The 19251-nt window shown below is 50.5% G+C and overlaps 1 protein-coding gene across 7 annotated transcripts in view; it reads right to left on the reverse strand.

Annotated features, from left to right (window-relative positions):
- The window catches only part of MAD1L1 (mitotic arrest deficient 1 like 1), a 492384-nt gene that overhangs the window by 55626 nt on the left and 417507 nt on the right, over positions 1-19251 (reverse strand). The window lies entirely within an intron of this gene.

Here is a 19251-nt window from a genome sequence, read left to right on the forward strand (position 1 = left end):
TGACTGGGTCAATACTAAACTGGGGAGAAGAGGCAGCTCTTTCTTACAGTAGAATTCTAATTAATACACGTAGAAGTAATGGAAGCCGAAATCACCATTAGGCCAACACAACAGTTTGCAGGCACGATCCACCAATGAGTGCTAAAATGAGTGAACAAAAGTATGATGAGAAGCATGTTATCTGCACGTTCTCAACATGTCTGGCTGCATAATGCTTACTAATTATAAAGGGAAAAATAGCAACTTTACAGTGGAGAAACCTGGAAGAAACCATCTTAACCAAGTGATCCAGGTCAACATCTTCAGTAATAAGGCATATTGACATCACATACCCTGGTATGGTGCCTGGAGAAGGACACAGCATCACCTCTGTGGTTTTCCTCCCAGAAATGCAGAACCTTACACTAATCATGAGAAAACACCAGCCACACCCAAACTGAGGGACACTGTATAAAATAACTGACCAGTACTCTCCAGTGTCAAGGTGATGAAACGTAAAGACAGACAAAAGGAAGGTCACAGACTGAAGGAGACTAAGGAGACACCAAGAGTCCCTTGGTGGCACAAACGGTTAAGTGCACGGCTACTAGCTGAAAGGTTGGTGGTTCGAATCCACCCAGAGGCACTTTGGAAGAAAGCCCTGGAGATCTATCGAAAGGTCACAGCCATTGAAAACCCTACGGAGTTCAGTTCTACTCTGACACACATGGGATCACCATGAGTTGGGGTTGAATCAATGGCAACTGGAAGGAGACACAACTAGATGCAATATGGGGTCCTGAATTGAACCTTGGACCAGAAGACCTTGGACCAGGTGAGACAAACGACAAAATTCCAACATGAGAGGACACTGGGCCTCCGAAAATCTGAATTATTTAAAAATAACCCAGAGTGGGGGAGGCGGGAGAGGGAGAGATGAATCAAGATTGCCCAGATGCAGATAATGATGAAAGCTGGTGGAGGGGGGTTCATTATACTATTTTCTCTGCCTTTTGCATTTGAAATGCTCTGTAATAAAATGTTTAAAACAATGGGTCGTGACTCCCTGGAAGGATTCATAAGAAACTGATTACCCTTTTGTAGAGTGTGATATAGATATATATATATTTTTACCATGTACATGGTATTATATTTAGAAAATAATTTAATTTTAAAAAGTGGACTGTGAAGGATGCATGGGATTTTAATAGCTCTAGAGGTAGGAAATGTCACGCTGTGCTTGGGCGATTACATTAAGACAAGTTTGACTGAAGGTAGGACACAAGGTGGGATATGCGGAGAGGAAGGGAGTCCAGCCTCCCTTCTGTATTTGTCTCCCCTTTTTCATCAACTCTCCCTTTGTCTTTCCAACTGTTTTTCTACTTTCTGTTCAACCTTTCTCCATCTATCTTTCCCTCTCCTATCCATCTATCCATCCATCTGTCCGTCCGTCCATCCATTCACCCAATCCCATCCACCTTTATCCATCCACCCATTGAATCCTGTTCAAGGAACAGCAGGGGTCCAAAGGAGGGAGGAGTCTAGCACAAGTGGATGGATGGAGGGAAGGGGGCAATGGTGGAGAGGTAATATTAACCTGAGTTTGGAAAGATATGTAGGCATTCACCAGAGGAAGCAGCACCCAGCACACACCTACTGTTGAATGAGCAAAAGCCTGGAGCAGAGGCCTGTGGGCTACTGGGTCAGGCCTGATCAAGAGCCCCCTTCCCAGATGCGTTTCCCCATGACGGCTTGAAGGAGGCTTTGCAGCCATGTGGAGTGAAACCTCTTGATTTCACCAGAGTTACCATGGGTAGAACATCTCCCTGGTGGCCTCATGCTCCTGGGCCCTCTGCTGTCCTGACTGCATAGCTGAGCAAAATCGCCCCTGGAGAGTGTAGGTCCCACCTGGGCACGGGCGAATGTTCCCAGGCAGAAACAGGGCTTTGGCACAGGTGGGGAGAAGCAGAGCCAAGGTCCTGCCCCCCATCACACCCCCAGCTAAGGGGAGCAGGTCTGAGCCATGGAGGCCTGAACAGGGACCATCCACAAAGTTAGCTTCGTTTTCCAAACATGTCTTCCTGCTCTGCCAGCTCATAGCGTCGGAAGCTGGCTCTGGCTGGCCAACCTGCCACTACCCGGGGGACTGTGGCCAGGGTGGTGGGCCATCCACAGAGGGCTCCCCCATCCCTCCCTGCCTGAGAGGCCTTGCCTAGTAAGTACTGAATCTTGTTGAACTATCACTATTGTTTTTGATTCTTGGCACCAAGTTCCCTAGGCTCTGCCGTCTCCTTTGCTCTGGAGCTCCCTTCCCCCCACTGCATAGGAAACTGCCCTTCGTCCCTCTTGGCTCACCCTCCATCACCTCCTGGAGGGTCCCCGTCCCCTCCCTCCCAGGTAAAAGGCCTCTGCTGCTGGCATTCACAGGCCTGGACACTCAGCCACCCTTGGCCCCTTCTTTCTCTTACACCACTTCTACTACGCCCCATGGTGTAGCACTTGCCCCTCCAAGGCTCTGCCCTCTCTGTCACAGTTCACCCCGACCTGAGCATGGCTTAAAACCCATGGTCGCAGCCCCGAACGAGGCCACTGTCCTCCCAGTGCGAGTGCTGCAGAGACAATACAAGAGAAGAGGGGTGGTTTGGACCTCAGAACATTGGCCAGTATCTGGAGACATTTTCTGTTGTCGCAGCTGGTGGCGGGGGCGGGGGGGGCGGTGCTACTGGGATCCAGTGAGTGGAGGCCGGGGATGCTTTTCAACACCCTACAGTGCACAGGATGCCCCCACTGCAGAGAATGATCCAGGCCCTGTGTCAGTAGAGTCAAAGTGGAAAGCCCTGGGCCAGCGCAGGACCCTGCCCTGGTCCCTGCCTCCGCCCTTGCCCGTGGTCTATGTCTGATGGACAGTACCTACCTGCTTGCCTGTGGTTTGAATCCCATGAATGGTACCTCCCCCCTTGCCTGTGTCTATTATCTGATGGATGGCAGATTGTGAGCTTCTTGCCTTAAACCCTCTAGTGGGTCTCATCTCACTGGGGTAAAAGCTTCCCCTCCCAGACCGACCTCCTCCTCCTCTTCCATGGTCTGGCTGTTCTGCCCCCCTAGGCTCCTCCCTTACTTCCTCCACCTGCACTTAGCTTTGACACCCCTACTCCACAGCCTTCCGTTCCTGGAGCCTGTTTCCCCAGAGCCCAGAACAACTTGAGAATAGTAGGCCCACAAGAATTTACAGCACGGACCCCAGTCCCATCCCAGTTCTTGGCATGGCTGCCATCTTTGCAGCTTTGGGTGGTGATTATTCAGGTCCTTCTGCTCTCCCCCATCGCACATTGGCTCCCTGGGGCAGGGCTCTGGACTCGGCTCTTCTGGGTCCGAGGACAGAAGTGGGCAGTGGGTTGGGGGATCCTGGGTAGGTCGTGGGAGGTGCTGAGGCAGTAGCATGCAAAGCTCTAGCCACAGAATCGGGGTAGACCCTTGGGTCCCCCACACCTGGCCCTCCCTGTATCCTCAGACACAAGAGGGCTTCTGGCTGGCCTCTCCCTTGCTCTCCTGAGTAATGTCGGTGGCTGTTTGAAAATTTCATATCCGATCTGTGGGCAACATGCAGCCAATGGGGACATGGCTCCAGGAGCTTGCTTCCTCCAAACCCCAGTCCCACCCTGCCACCCTACCCCACTTGGCATCCACAGACCTCTCCTCTGAGTGCCTGGAAAGGAGGCAGACCTCGGGGAAGCCCACTCTAGGGATAGAAGTTCCTTTCCAGCTCAAGAAGACCCTTGGAGCTGGTGGCAGTGGCTCTGTGGGGACAGTGTGGTCAGTCACTTGCTCAGCAGCATGACCTGAGCCCTACTATGTGCTAGGTACTCACTGCCCACTTGGCTCCTGCCTGCAGCTGCCCTCAGACTCAGCCTCTGCCGGCCCATCCCCTCCAGTTGCTCCGCCCTCGGCTGGACAGCTATCCCAAGGCTGGGGCTCTAGAGTTCCTCAGCCAGAGCTCCCCATCCCAGCTTGGCCACCTAGAGGCTGTGTGGCCCTGGGCGCACTGACAAACTTCTTTGAGTCTTGTCTGTAGTCCAGGGTGGTTGAGGAGACCTAAGGTGGGTATGTAAAGGCACCTGGCTCAGCGGGCATGCCGAGTAACGGTAATCATCAACACCAACCAGCTGCTGTTGAGTCAACTCTGACGCATAGCGACCCCATGTGTGTCACAGTAGAACTCTGCTCCACAGGGTTTTCAGTGGCTGATTTTTCAGAAGTAGATCGTCAGGCCTCTGGGTGGACTCGAACCATCAACCTTTGGTTAGCAGCCGAGTGTGTCAACCATTTGCACCTCCAGGGACTCCCTGGTAATAATCACCCAGTTGCCATCAAGCTGACTCTGACTCATGGCAAACCCATGCATGTCAGACCAGAATTGTGCTCCAAGTGATAATTAGTGTTGAGGAAATCTCTGAGCCAACTTCAGCCCGGACTAAAAGGGATGGCTCCCCAGCCTGAGAGCCCCACCCCAGGTCCCCATTCTGAGGCCCCTGCCCACCAGCCAGCTTCTCCTGTGAAGGAAGCTGCCTCAGCCTGTGCCCACTGAGGGGACAGGTCTTCTACCAGATCCCACCCCTGACATGCCTCCCCAGTCATGGTGGGAGCAAAGGCAGGTTTCTTCTCCCAAAGGTCATGGCTGTGGTGGCCATCTGCCCCTCTGCTGGGGGCCACCCACTTGTACCTGTCAGAACCTGGGCTGTGTGTAGACACTCAGTCTCAAAGCTGAGAGAAAGGAGATTGTCTGCCCTGATTAGGCTCTAAGAAAATCAGAGCGTTTCCATCTTCAAAGGAAGATACGGGTTCTCGGGCTGGGAATTTGACACCTTCTGAGCCCTTTCATGTGTTTATAGCTCATCCAAGTAGGGTGTGAGCCTTGAAATTTCGTGCTGGGAAAAAAGCCCTACACGGTTACTACATGTTGTGTACACACATGCACACACACGTAGGCATACATGCACACAGGCGTGCATACACACACAGTGAATGCACACACACACAGTGCATGTGCCCACATGCACAATGCATGCACACGTGTGCACAATACACGCACACACACACCCCCTTACATACAGAGGGAAAAAGGCCCTCAGAGAATCCATGGAGAGGGTGACAGTGGCTGGCTCAGAGTGCTAAGGTGAAAAGTCATCATCACTGCCTTCCGTCTTCTCCAGACTCTACCCTGACTGTGTGTTACATTTGTAATCAGAACAATGATGTCTAAATTCCATCTGAAGGAGGTGACAAACTTTGAGGACAGGAGCATGTGAACCTTCCCTGCCATGGACATGTGCCAACGTCGGTCTCCACCAGCTGGCTGGGGCCCGGGGGGTGGAAGGACTCAACATGGGGGGCTCTGGGTGTGGTGAGTGCACCTTGGTACCCAGGGCTGAGACTTGGAGGTGTCCTGTCATAGGGCCCTGCTGCTACCTGTCAGGCCAGTGAGTGAAGCACTGTAGTGTGAGCTGCACCTGGGTGGGACCACACCTGGGCAGGACCATACCTGGGCAGGGCCATACCTGGCTCCAGGAGTTGTGTCCTCTCAGGACCCCTGGAACCTACTGGCTACCCACCTGCGGATACACCTGTGGGGATGCTGGGCCAGCGGCACCCTCCTGTCTGCCTCCCAGGTGTTCTGAGCCTTAGGGGATCCCTGTGCGGTGGCAGCCAGTGGTGTACAGAGCTGGCTGCCAGTCCCTGAGTCAGCCAGGCCAGCTGGTGAAGTGAGGTCCTAGCTGGGGGCGGAGTGAATGCAGCTCTGAGCACGTCTGCCCTAGGCAAGTGCCCTCGGGGTGTCGGTGACACCATCCACATGCCTCACTGCACTTGCATCCAGGACATGGCAGGTAGGAGCTGCAGATGGTCACCGAGGGCTGGAGGGGACACAGCTGGTGTGACTGCACAGTCAGCATGACCAAGATGCCACAAGGCAGGGAGACACATGGTCTCATGCCCCTGGCGTGAGTCAGAGCCCCAAGTGGGCTTCCAGTTCGCTGAACCAGGCTCCATCCACATCACCTCCACCTGGTGGCTCCTGTGGGGCTGCCCTGGGCTGGGGGCCAGCCCTGGCCTTAGCTTGGCTGTTTTCTGGCATCATGACCCACCTGGCGATAACCCTGACCCTGTGAGGGGTCACCGCTGGCTCAGGCGAGCCGGTGGCCAAGGCTGTGATGTGCCTGCATGAGCTGCCTGCACCACTACGCTCTATGCCACCAGCTGATCCAGATGTCCTGAGGACACCTTCTAGCTCCACAGCCCCAATGCTCCCCTCTCACATCTGGATCTGAGCTCTGCAGAGGTGTTCCCAAGTGCTGTGCGACCTGGGGGCTCTGGGGTGGTAAGTGTGGGCAGCAGAGGCCACATGGTGTCCCAAAGCCACTGCCAGGTCCTCTTGGCTCAGAGGAGGGGAGACAGGTGAACCACCTTTCCCTGGTTCCACATCTGCCTCCCCTTGCATTTAGAATCCCATCTCAACCCCACCCTGCCGCCCAGGCTCCCCTGCCTAGCCTGCTCAGCTCCTCCTGCCGTGTCCAAAGCTGGGCATCCCCTCTCCTCGGCAGTCTTCCTCATCCCTCCAGGCCTGAGTCGAGCTTTCTGGGTCCCTCTACTTGCTGGTGCGCTCCTGAGTTTATAACTGTCAGCTCCGGCAGCCCCCTCCCCATCCCACTGTGTATCCCTCAGTGTGAGGTCACTCTTTCCTGAGTCCTGGTGGTCAATGCTGGCCTGACCCAAAGAGGCCTTGGCCAACGTGTGCTCCACAGACGAGTGAGCCAAGAAGGAACATGGCAACAACTGGGTCAGGGCAACTTGGATAGAATGCTGAGAACGAATGTCCCGGCATGAAATTCCAGAGAATGGATGCTGGCAAAAAAGCATGTCCAGCGTAGGGGAAAATAGCTCACTCAATTATCCCCGCTTAATTGTGCCGAGAAAAAGCATCTCAATACTGCGTGCTCTAGTTACACCAGCATTATAGGAGCTTATCGTCCCTGGCTAGGGGTGACCTTTTCCCTCAAGAGTGACGAGTGGGGAGGGCCAGGCCAGGCACCCCCAGTAGCCACAGATAGACTCCAAACCCACAATTATTATTATTCTATTTATACAGTGCTCCATCTTTCATGCAGGCGCTCCATTTTAGACGCACAAGCAGCTGTTCCTGTGGCCTTGGAGGGAGGAGTGATGGGGGAGCAGGAGGGTGGGTGAGAGATGAGGACAGAACTCACGATGGTGTCCGGTTGAGACTGAGTGGACACGTCCAGGGAGGAGTTGCACCCCTTGCAGATGGGGACCTGGAGGCCCAGCCTCAGCCACTGAGATCAGGCAGGGCTAGACCAGCATCTCAATTCCTGGCCTAGGTCTCCTTCCAGGCCCTGGGAAGGGGGGTAGGGAGGACCAGAGACAAGGAGGGGGCCATTGGGACTGAAGGCTTGATGAAGAAGGTGACAGGAGACAGGAAGAAAGGGGTGAGACCTTGGCACAGAGGGCAGGGATGAGATGGGGGGGCTTTCAGGAGAGGGAATGGCCTGTGGGGTGGGTGCATAGGAGTACAGGGAAGGCTTAAGGGGGTGAGCTGGATGGAGGGAGTGAGGCAGGGAGGATGGAAGAGGGACAGGAAGGAGCTAGAATATGGAGGGTGCCTAGGAAGAGGGGGCAGAGAGGCGTAGAGTAAAAGGACCACAGAGGAGACCCTGGAGAGCCAGCTTCTCCTTGGGATCCTGGGACCAACTTTCTGGGGGAGCCTGGGCAACTTGCTCCTCTGTGAGAGCCTCAGTTATTTCATCTGTAAAATGGGTTAGACATGGTTACTCCTTCCAGCTCTAAGCTCAACAGAGAGGAGAAGAAGAGAAAACTCCATAAGCCTTAGCCTTTTCAACTCCCTGTCAAGAAGACATACCCTCTCAGAATGCCTTCCAGAAGCGTTTGCTAGCATTCAGGGCAATGGAATTATTTGACTTTGCTGTGGATGGTGCAGGGGAAGTGCGATGACTGAGAGTCAGAAAACCTAGGTTCAAACCCCATCGTCTCTCTAATTTGCTGTGTGACTGTGGGCACATCACTTGACATTTCTGAGCTACAGCTTCCTCAATTTAAGATGGAGACTAAAACACCCATTTTCCTACCTCAGAGAGTTGTTGGTAGACTCAGCGAGATTAAAAAAACCCCATTGTGATGAAGTTGATTCTGACTCATGGTGACTCCATGTGTTGCAAAGTAGAACTGCCCCATAGAGTTTTCTTGGCTATAATCTTAATGGAAGCAGACTGCCAGGCCTTTCTTCCACAGTGCTGCTGGGTGAGTTTGAGCCACCAACCTTATGGTTAGTGTTGCTGTTGTTAGGTGCCGTCGAGTCAGTTCCGACTCATAGCGACCCTATGCACAACAGAATGAAACACTGCCTGCTCCTGTGCCATTCTTACAATCGTTGTTATGCTTGAGCTCGTTGTTGCAGCCACTGTGTCAAACCACCTCGTTGAGGGTCTTCCTCTTTTCCGCTGACCCTGTACTCTGCCAAGCATGATGTCCTTCTCCAGGGACTGATCTCTCCTGACAACATGTCCAAAGTATGTATGACGCAGTTTCGCCATCCTTGCCTCTAAGGAGCATTCTGGCCGCACTTCCTCTAAGACAGATTTGTTCGTTCTTTTGGCAGTCCATGGTATATTCAATATTCTTTGCCAACACCACAATTCAAAGGCGTCAACTCTTCTTCAGTCTTCCTTATTCATTGTCCAGCTTTCACATGCATGTGATGTGATTGAAAATACCATGGCTTGGGTCAGGCGCACCTTAGTCTTCAGGGCGACATCTTTGCTCTTCAACACTTTGAAGAGGTCCTTTGCAGCAGATTTGCCCAATGCAACGCGTCTTTTGATTTCTTGACTGCTGCCTCCACGGCTGTTGATTGTGGATCCAAGTAAAATGAAATCCTTGACAACTTCAATCTTTTCTCCGTTTATCATGATGTTGCTCACTGGTCCAGTTGTGAGGATTTTTGGTTAGCAGTCGAATGCAAACTGTTCACACCACCTGGGGACCTTTGGGTGATGTAACCTATGTCAAGGTGCTTGGCAGGCTTCTAGCCAAGATGTCTATAAAAACCTTAACTACATCCCTCAACAAAGCTCAAGATTTATAGGAATGCAAAAACATCCAGCACCCAACAAATTAAAATCCACAATATCTGGCATCAATCAAAAATTACTAGGCATGCAAAGAATCAGGAAAATATGATCCATAATAAAGAGAAAATCAATCAATTAAAACCAGCTAAGAACTGACACTAATGTTAGAATTAGCAGACAATATTAAATTCGTTCTTATAACTTTATCCCATAGGTTCAAAAAGTTAAGTAGAGATATAAAAGGTACTATCCCCCCCCCCAAAAAAAAAAAAAAGAGAAGAGCTAAACTGACCTTTGAGAGATGAGGACTACAATGTACGAGATGAAAAGTACACTGGATGGGATTAATGGCTGATTAGACATTATGAGAAAAAAAGATTAGTGAACTTTAAGGCATATCAATAGAAACCACCCAAAATGAAACATGCAGAGCAAAAAAAAAGTGAATCAGAGAGCTGAGGGACTACTTCAAGTGGCCTGCTATACATGTAATTGGAGTCCCTGAAGGAAAGGCCAGAGACAGGGGGTGTGATAGGCAGTTTCTCAAACATCTCCCAAGGATCCCTGTCCCCTAGTATTCACAGCCTGTGCACGCCCCTCTTCTTGAATGTGGGCTGGACCTAGTGCTCACTTTTAATGAAAAGAATATGACAAAAAATGATGGGTGGTCCCTGTTGTGATTACGTTACAATAGACTGTGATTTCTTTTACTCTCACTTTCTGATTCTTCTAGCTCAAACAGAGCAAGCTGCAAAGTTGTGAGTTGCTCACATGGCAAGGCTGTGAAGGTGGCCTCTGGCCAACAGCCACAGAGGAACTGAGTGGCTGAGGAACAACCTATGAGCAACATGTGAGTGAGCTTAAAAGCAGGCCCTTCCCCAGTAAAGACTTGTGATGACTGCAGTCCTGGTGACACCTTGACTGTGACAGACCCTGATGCAGAGGACCCAGCTACTCTACACTCAGATTCCTAATCTACAAAAACTGTAAGCCACTAAGTTTTGCAGGAATCCATTATTTATTCATCACAAAAAGACAGAAAAAATACTTGAAAACGTAGTGATCAAAAACTTTTAAAATGTGCTGAAATATAAACCTGTTAGATCCATGAAGTTCAATGAACTCCAGGTATGTACACACTCAAAAGAAGAAAATGACATTAAAGTACATCATAATCAAATTGTTCAAATCTTAAAAGTAGCTAGGGGGAAAAAAAAAAAGGAGTATTACCTAAAGGAACAAAGATAAGGATGACAGCAGATTTCTTATTGGAAAAATACAAGCAAGAAGACAATGGAACAACTACAAAGTACTTAATTCCAGAAAAAAAAAAAAAAAGTGAAATAAAGGCTTCTTCAGACATGCCAGAGCTGAAAGAATTCACCAGCTGACTGTACTATGAGAAATGTTAAAGGGGGTCCTTCAGACAGAAGGCAAATGATACCAGAGGGAAGTATGAACCTACACAAAAGGAATGAAGAGCACTGGAAGTGGTAACTGCATGTGTAGGTACATAAGATTTAAAAAGTTATTATTTAAATCTCTGGAAACAATAAGTGAAGATGTAAACAAAAATAACAGCAGTGTATTGTAAAGTTGATAATATGTATATAAATAAAATTTACAGTAAGAAGAAGACTAAGGCAGGAAGGAAAGAACTGGAAGTATGTAACTATAAGGATCTTATACTATACATTAGGTGGCATTATATTACTCGAAGGTTGACTGTGATAAGTTAAAGAGTATAGATTTTAAAGCAACCTGTAAAATAACAAGATCAAGAGTTACAGTTAATAAGCCAACAAAGGAGATAAAATTAATTTGTAAAAATATTCAGTTAATCCAGAAGAAGGCAGAAAAAGTACAAAAAAGGAACAAAGAACAGATGGGACAGATAGAAAACCAATGGCAAGATAAAAGCTTAAACCTAATCAGAGCAGTAATCAATTTAAATGTAAATGGTCTAAACACCCCAGTAGAAAGGCAGAGATTGTCAGATTGGATACAAATGCAAGACTATATGCTGCCTATAAGAAGCACATTTTATATATGAAGACACAAGTAGATAAAAAGTAAAAGAACGGAAAAAGCTATACCATACTAACAGAAGCCCAAACCTGAAGTGGCTGTTACTATCAAAGTAGATTTCCTAGAGAAGAATATTACCAGGGATAAAGGTCATTTCATGAGGACTAAGAGATCAATTTATAAAGAGGACAAAATACATGAAGCAAAAACTGATAGAAATACAAGGACTAATAGACAAGCCCATAATTACAGCTGGAGATTTCAATGGCTCTCTCTCAATAATTGACACAACAGGAAGACAAAATCATCAAGGATTCAGAAGATTTGACAACGCTATAAAAAAACTTCACCTCTTTGGGTTAATTGACATTTACAGAACGCTCAAGCAGAATACACATTACATTCTTCTCAAGCACAAACAGAGCATCAGGCTAGACAATATTCTGAACCTTAAAACAAATTTCACTACATTTAAAAGGATCCATCCACATCACACCAAGTATGTTCTCTGTCCACAAAGGAATTCAATTAGAAATTAATAATGGAAAGGTATCTGGAAAATTCCAAAATACTTGGAAACTTAACATACTTCTAAATAACCCATGGAAACCCTGGTGTCGTAGTGGTTAAGTGCCATGGCTGCTAACCAAAAGGTCGGCAGTTTGAATCCACGAGGTGCTCCTTGGAAACTCTATGGGGGCAGTTTTACTCTGTCCTACGAGATTGCTATGAGTTGGAATTGACTTGACCACAGTGAGTTTTATTTTTTTTTAAATAACCCATGAGTCAGAGAAGAAATCAAAAGGAAAACGAGTAAGTAGCTTAAATGGAATGAAGACGAAAACAGACCAGGACTCGGTGTTGCCTTCTTGATGGAATGAGGTCCTTGTCTCTCTCTGCTCAGATTCTCCCTTTGATATCTCAAAAGAGATTTGCTTAAGACACTATCTAATCTTATAGATCTCATCAATATAGCTGTCGCTAATCCATCTCATTACATCACAGTGATAGTATTTACAACACACAATCAGATGACAAAATGGTAGACAATCATACAACAGTGGGAATCATGACCTAGACGGTTGACAGATATTTTTGGGGGACACATTTCAATCCATGACAGCCACTAACGCAGCACTTGGGGAAATTGGGGGCTCCAGACCCTTCCCCACTCCATGGCCAATTGGGCACTGGACTGCAGGCTCTCAGATCAGCGCTGAAAGGTAAGTCCAGGTAGGGTGGGGCCTGTTTCCCTTGATTGCTGCTGTGTCTGCACCTGGGGCAGGGCCTGGTTCAAGCAGACCCTCAGTAAAGGTAGGAGGAACAAACCCACGAGTCACACAGACCTCGTGAGCCCCGTCCCAGATCTTCCTCTCCCTCCTCTGCCCCACTCCCCACAGGCACATGCGTTTCACCCGCAGGTCAGCCACCCAGCTCCTAGCCTGGTGTTTGAGGCCTGTCTCACCCAGCCACATCCCAGCCCTTCCTCCAGGGAACCACTTTCCACCCACTGTCTGCTTACCTGCCCCAGTCCCCCCAACACTGGCGATCCACCCTCCCGCTTCCTAGTCATTCCTACATGCACATTCCTACAAGCCCCGCTCCAATGCCACCTCCTCCATGGAGGGCTTCCTTGTCCCCCTCGTGCCCCCGTGCATTGGGAAAACACCGCTAAGCAGCCTACACAACAGGGTGTAAGAGCATCTGTTTATGTCATCATCAGCATCAAAGGAACACAATAATCACAGCAGCTGAGGGGTCACATGCTGCTAAGGGTTTTAAATACTCGTTTGTCAGTTTGCCACACTGTGGTGGCTTGTGTGTTGCTGTGATGCTGGAAGCTATGCCACGGATATTTCAAATACCAGCAGGGTCACCCATGGTGGACAGGTTTCAGCGGAGCTTGCAGGCTAAGACAGACTAGGACTAAAGGGCTGGCAATCTACTTGTAAAAATCAGCCAATGAAAACCCTAGAGATCACAACAAAACATTTTCCAATACAGTGCTGGGAGATGAGCCCCCTAGGTGAGAAGGCACTCAAAATGCACAGTGGCCACAACAATGGACCCGAGCATGTCAAGGATTGTGAAGATGACGTAAGATCAGGCAACGTTTTCTGTTGTATATAGGGTTGCTGTGAGCTGGAGCCAACTCGATGACAACTAACAACAAGGGTTTTTAACACATGGTCTTACTTCATCCTACGGCGGCCTGTGAGGGAGGTGTTTTTATCCCTGCTTGACCTCAGGCTGCCTCCCTCCTTCCACCACTAACCAGACACCTACTGCTCAGGCCCTACATTAGATGTGGGGTATAGTGATGACGAGACCAGCCCTGACCTTAGCTAGCCTGCAGCTGGAAGGCGTGAAGTCAGCCCCACATGTGCTGGAGGAGGGGAGGCATCACTTTGGCTAGCAAGTGCTCACAACAGCATGTGGAATGATCCAGAACACCAATATTAGCATCTCTGGACCAGCCCTGCAGTCTCTTGCCCCATCAGCTCTGGCTAGTGGAGTGGACGCTTCCCAGGCCGATGCTGGTGCGTGTCTCTCCAGGCTGGTTGCACTCCCAGGCGGCCGCATGGGATCCTCATGGACCTGGTACATTCTGCTGCTGAAAGGTGCATCTGCTGAGGCCCAGTGAGCACCAGAGTGCCAGAAAACTCGCTTTCTTGTCCTCTGACATGAGGGGAGATGAGGACGAGCTCTGGCCTCAGTTTCCCATCCCACTGCTCTCTGGAGTGGCTGTGCTGGTGCCCTTGCAGAAGGGCCTTAGTGGGCTGATGCTGCTACAGGATTTGAAAGAAGACAGGCTGGAGGTTGTCATCCATGGCCCGGTTAGGTTTGTCTCACTCCGACTGTAGATGCATCTAGAAGCCTCCTGTCTGACTCCCCAGCGCAACCCCGCACCATCTCTGCCCTCCTGCCCACACCACCTCTCCTCACGAAAGCAGTGTGGCTCCGCCACTCAGGACACATACTCCACTCCCCTCCCCTCTGGAGGCTTCTTGGCCCTCTGCTTTGATGGCGGGCCTGATTCCTGTCTGCTTGGCCTGGGCTGGCTGGCGAGGCTCAGGTAAGGGCTGTGGGGGGTTAGCTCATGCTGTCCTCACACATGCAATCTTCCACAGGACAGGACTCAGAGTGGTGAGAAGGCCAGGAGGCCTCAAGTTCAGGACCTTCTTGGCTAATGAAGCCACGTTCACGGAATGCGGCTCTGGTTTCTCACAGGTAATCAGACTGAATTCAGAAGCCACTAGGAGCCCTGCGAGCGGCTGTGCAGTCTCCCCACAGCCAGCAAGAATGGGATACTACCCTGTAGGGTGGATTGACTGTGTCTCCCAAAACTATGTGTTGTAATTCTTGACACCTACACTTGTGATCCAAACCCATCTGGTGGCTCCATGGGAGAAGGACCTGGTGACCTGCTTCTGTAAAGATTACAGCCTGGGAACCCCTATGGGGCAGTTCTACTCTGTCACATGGGGTCGCTCTGAGTCGGAATCGGCTCCACAGCACCCAACAACAGGCTTGTGGATGTAATCCTATTTGGGAACAGGGTTTCTTTGTTATGTTAATGAGGCCATGTCAATGTAGGGTGTGTTTTTTTAAAAAAATTTTATTGTGCTTTAAGTGAATGTTTACAAATCGAGTCAGTCTCTCACACAAAAATTTACATATACCTTATTGCTCTCCCCCTAATGAGACAGCACACTCCTTCCCTCCACTCTCTATTTTCGTGTCCATTTGGCCAGCTTCTGACCCCTTCTGCCCTCTCATCTCCCCTCCAGACAGGAGATGCCAACATAGTCTCATGTGTCTACTCGATCCAAGAAGCTCACTCTTGACGCAGGGTGTGTTTTCAACCAATCACTTCGGAGATGCGAAAGCAGATCAGGCACAAAACCAAGCAAGCAGAGACGGGGTAAAGATGGATCCCATACCACAGAAAGATCACCAAGGAACTGAAGAACAAAAGGTAAAAGGGACAAGATCTTTCCCCACAGGCGACAGAGAGAGAGCCTTCCCCTGGAGCTGGTGCCCTGAATTTGGGCTTCTAGCCTCCTAAACTGTGAGAAAATAAATTTCTGTTTGTTAAAGTCCCCCACTTGTGGTATTTCTGTTACAGCAGCACTAGGAGACTAAGAAACCTTGTTTTCAGGGAAGAGCTCTGGTTATAGGGTTAGGCCAGGCTGACAGGGGCACCGGCTGCATGATGCCCCAGCTATGGACTCTGGGCCTCAGTGTTCCCACCTGTGAAGTGGGAAGAACTCTGCCCATTATTCCTGACACATCTGTCTGTTTCTGTGTGAGTTCACACTTTTGGAGCCGGAAAACGCAAGTTGGCCCACCCAGCCCTGGGGAGCCAGGTGAGATTGTGTCCCCATGCCTCTGACCCCCACTGTCCCCACCTGTTTGCACCCCCTCCTGTCCCATCTTTGCAGACCACCCCACTCACTCCTTTGGTGTCAGTGGCATCTGCAAACCGCCTCATTTTTCATCTTTGAAAGGGCTGGGAATCTGATCATAAAAAGGAGTTTCTTTTCTTCTTTTTTAATTAGTACTTGGTAATATCACCACGCTGTGAGTTTATGGCTTTGTAGATCTTGTGTTTCTGACACTAATTACTCACAAAGGCTTTTAAGGCTGCATTTCAACTCTGCAGCCACCATGCTGGTAATTAAGTGAGAGGAGGCAGTAGATCCCACATCTCAGGCCGCCTGCTGGCTGAACTCCTGATCCACTGGTTGGTCAGGGGCTCAGGGCACTGGCCCAGGCTGCCCAAGGGGTTCAGTGTTCCAGGAGTCCAGCCCTCGGCCCTGCAGCCAGGCTCTGTTTTCTTTCAGGATCTAAATAAACAACAGGCTCCATAGCTAGAGTCTATGGGGCTTACTCTCTTGTGCCAAACCCCTTCCAACTGGCTGAGCTTCATCTCTCTGTGCATAACTTCACTCTTGTTCCTGTCTTTTGAGGCTGTGCAGACAGAGCCTGTGTCCCTAGCATATGACAGACCTGCCTGGCCTCTTTGGGGCCCCCCTCCTCACATGACACATGTATGCAGTTGTCTTGGGTCTCCGGATGGTGCAAACAGTGAATGCCCTCAGCTGCTAACTGAAAGGTTGGAGGTTCGAGTCCACCCAGAGGTGCCTTGGAAGAAAGGCCTGGCAATCTATTTCCATAAGTTTACCAAACCAAAAAACCAAACCCTTTGCCATCAAGTCGATTCCAACTCATAATAACCCTACAGGACAGAGTACAGCCAATGAAAACTCTATGGAGCACAGTTCTACTCTGACTCACACGGGGTGCCATGTGTTGGGGTCAACTTCACAGCAACTCTTTGCCTAGTCATCTGTTCAAAGGCTTACTAAGCACTGACTGCCCGCAGCTGAGAACTTGGTCTCTCCCTCCCCATTCTCCCCTGCTCCCCTGCACAGACCAGGTGTGAGTCAGGACAGTGGAGTTCCGGCTGTGTTTCTGGGAGAGCAGGGCAGGGCTGACTTGGGCTCCCTCCTTGTGGAGGTCCACCAAGGTCCAGGGGTCTCACTACCTGGAGTCAGGAGTTGGCTGGGGGAGGGCTGGGATACCCAGAGAGAAGAGACTCTTTGAGCCCTGAGCTAAGTGGGCCCCAACATGCCTGAGCAGCGCCTGTATAGGAGCCCACACCTGAGCAGGGAAATGTCACAGTCCTTGTGTCTACCTGCAGCCCCTGAGGGAGGCACTTCTTAAAGGGTGCTGGGAGCAGGGCTGGGTTATTCTTGGCCATAACAACACTCTAAAGCGCCTGCTAACCAAAAGGTCGGCAGTTCGAATCTACCAGCTGCTCCTTGGAAACCCTATGGGGCAGTTCTACTCTATCCTATAAGGTGGCTATGAGTCAGAATTGACTCGATAGCTACAGATAAAGCCATCAACACCTTAGCCATAACACCAACGTAAAGCCATCAACACCACGCCAGTCTCCAATAATAGTTCAAAGTCCTTTGCCACGCAGGTCTGGATACTGGCAAGTTGCCAGTGTCCCCCCTCAATATATGGTTTACCTTCTGAGCCCTGTCGTCTCTTCTCTTTCTGGGCTCAGAAGGAAGTGATGGGCCTGTAAAGCTGCTCCGACAGATGACGGAGCAGGGCAGCCCTTCCCTTGTGGTTTCCAGGCCAGCTCGGTCCACCCAGGGACTTGGGAGCCATCCTGTGCAGCCAAACCAAGGCCGACCAACGGTCTCTGGGGAGGGTCCAGGGGGCAGTGTCTCCCTTCCTCTCACCAGGGTTTCCATCCCTCTGTCTTCCTGGAGTTTCCTCCTCACTTGAGTCTCTCCATGGGCCCCCGTGTGTGGGCAGGAACTACGAGCCTATCCATCTCTAACTTTGAGGTCTTCCTTAAATACAATTGGTTAGTCACAGTTTAATGTTCTTTACTGCTATTCTATTTTAGGATGCAATTAAGACATCTCATTGCCAGAGAGCACGGCTCCTATGGGAGTCACAGCAAAGATGGAGGCCCAGTGGGCTGCATGGACTGGTCTTCCTGAAGAGGACGCCGAGGGGACACGTTTGGGATGGAGGAGCCCCCAGCCAACCACCTGAGCAGCCCAGGACCATGCCAGTGTGCTGACTTTAGCTGACCTTCAGAAGGCCTAGGCCCCCTGCCCCCCATCTCGGTGCCCCATTTCTGCAGCCACTACGGGCAAGAGGAGAGCTGTCTGCCATCCCAAAGGACAGGGGAGTTTGATTTTCTGCACACGGACAGAGCACACACACCCAGCTGAGGTGGGAGGTACTGTGATGATGAAGACTCTACCCGGCGCCAGAATTCAGGCCAGCTGGGCAGGGGTCTGGGGCTGGGGCTGCTCTCACCCAGCCAGGCAGGTGTCTGAGGCCTGGAGTCTGTTCTTGCACCTGCAGGCAGGGTTGTGGGGGATGTTTTCCCCCCAAAGTAGCATCTTGGAGGGGAGCACGACAGGCGCAGAGGTATGGGGGTTGTCTGCCCCCCAGCACCTCGGTGGGAGGCAGCCAGTCCTAGCTCGGGAGGCTGCCACAACCCAGGGTGTGCCCACACTGCATGAGTCTGTAAAACAGTAGTCCTTCATCACCAAGGCATCGCCCTGAGCCAGAGTTCTGTAGATCTCAGGGGATACTCAGGGCCAAGGAGCAATCTGGGACCAAGGTGCCCTAGGACCAGGAAGCGATCCTCTTGATATCAGGAGTCACCATGGGAGCAAGAGGTACCCCAGATGAGATTGCCTGGAAGGGCCGGTTCACCCAGCTCCACAGCCCCTGGAAAAGGGGGGATGCTGCAAGCACACAGCATCGCTCAGTCAGCCCACACAGGCCCTCCCCACTTGGAGCCTCCTGCCCCCACACCCACCACCCACAATGGAGACCAAAGGCAGGAAGTGTCCCATTCTTTGGGAAGCTTTGTGCGTCTGATGCAATTTGCGTGTGCAAGATGTGTGAAGCACACTTTCCGTCCCATCAGCACCTCCACCGCTATGTGAGGCTGCTCTCCGCTTTCAGGTCCTTTCATGGGGCTTGAATTACCTTATGGGGTGCCCACCCCTCATTCAGCAAGAGGAGATTTCCTGTCCTGCTGATGGTGCTGCACTTTCAATGACCATGCTCGTCTCAAAGAGAAATTTCACAACGCGTTCTGCAGTTGATTGGCTCCTCGGCCCCAGAATGGAATACAAACACCTCCTCACATCCGGCAGGTATCGCCTGTGATTTAGTGTTGGAAATGATTTCTTAAAAGCCAAGCATTCCTATCTCTCCTGGGAAGGGGAAATTGTTCTACTTTTTCAGAGGTGTTTGAAGACCACATGTTTGTCCTTTTCCTTGTGGTAAGCCCCGACGTTCTTTCAGGACACAGCCAACTGTGTGAAAGTGCTGGGGCCACCTTGCTTCCAGAGGGCTAACAAGGCCGGGGTAGGGGCAGGGGATTGGTACAGCTTTGACAAAAGTTACTCTCACGGTGTCATGGGCTCTGCAGTACAAATACAGGTGGACGATTTAACATCCAGGAAATCTGAAGTTTGCCATGGGGTCCTCATCTTCAAGGAAGCAGCCAAGGGAGAGGCTAAGTTTTCCT

This window comes from Loxodonta africana, chromosome 12 (assembly GCF_030014295.1).
Source record: "Loxodonta africana isolate mLoxAfr1 chromosome 12, mLoxAfr1.hap2, whole genome shotgun sequence".
NCBI classification, from domain to species: domain Eukaryota; kingdom Metazoa; phylum Chordata; class Mammalia; order Proboscidea; family Elephantidae; genus Loxodonta; species Loxodonta africana.